Here is a 1,339-nt window from a genome sequence, read left to right on the forward strand (position 1 = left end):
AGCACTTCAAAACATCCTAAAGGGAGTTCTTTGGAATGAAAACCAGCAAGAACAGACAACAACCAGAGACTGACAGACGTGGCAACACCACCTGGAACTTGTTCGATGGATAGCAGAATTCAGAATGGAAGAAAATTACAGCAATGAATTCAGAGGTCCTGGGAGGCCAACCAAAGATCAAAATATTAACAATATTAAAGAAGGGGAAAATATAGGAACAGAGATACAGTGAGGAGGTCGAGTAGATGGCAGGATACAATAGACTGTCCTAAAAGCAGGGAAAACATAACAAACTATAGAGGAATCCCAAAGAAAATGAATACTTCACAATTTACCATGAAAATGAAGATCCAAGCAGACAAGGAAACATTTAAAAAAAGAAGAAATCAACAAGAAATATAACAAGAACAACAAAAAACATGAACGCAACACAAGAAGGCATGTAGAATAAAGGAACAAACAGCACCACAAAAAATTAACATAATGACAGCAGTTAATCCATACATATTGATAATTACACTGAATGTCAATGGATTAAATGCAGCAGCACATCAAAAAAATAATACATCATGACCAAGTAGGATTCATATCAGGGGTGCAAGGATGGTTCAACATTAGAAAAACAATCAATGTAATTCACCATATAAACAAGAAAAAAGAAAAACAAAACACATGATCATATCGATTGATGCAGAAATGGCATTTGACAAAATCCAACATGCATTCCTGATAAAAACACTCAACAAAGTAGGAATTGAAAGGAAATTCCTCAACATAATCAATAGCATATATACAAAACCAACAGCCAACATTACTCTCAATGGAGAGAAACTGAAAGCCTTCCTTCTGTGAATAAAAACCAGACAAGGATGCCCTTTGTCACCACTCCTATTCAATATTATGCACAAAGTCTTAGCCAGAGCTATATGGCAAGATAGGGAAATCAAGGGCATCTGAATTGACAAAGAGAAAGTATAACTGTGTCTATTTGCAGACGATATGATTCTATACATAGAAAACCCCAAAGACTCAGTAAAAAAGCTACTAGACCTCATTGAAGAATTCAGCAAAGTGGCAAGGTATAACATCAACATACAAAGATCAGTTGGATTCCTCTATACCAATAACCACTGTGCTGAAAAGGACATTAGGAGAGCAATACCATTTACAATAGCCACCCAAAGGATGAAATATCTAAGAATAAATCTAATCAGAAAAACAAAGGACCTATATAAAGAAAACTACAGAACACTACTACAAGAAACCAAAAGAGACCTACAAAAATGGAAGAATATACCATGCTTCTGGATAGGAAGACTTAACATTGTGAAAATGTCAA

This window comes from Chrysochloris asiatica, unplaced genomic scaffold (genome assembly GCF_000296735.1).
Source record: "Chrysochloris asiatica unplaced genomic scaffold, ChrAsi1.0 scaffold00299, whole genome shotgun sequence".
In the NCBI taxonomy this organism is placed as follows: domain Eukaryota; kingdom Metazoa; phylum Chordata; class Mammalia; order Afrosoricida; family Chrysochloridae; genus Chrysochloris; species Chrysochloris asiatica.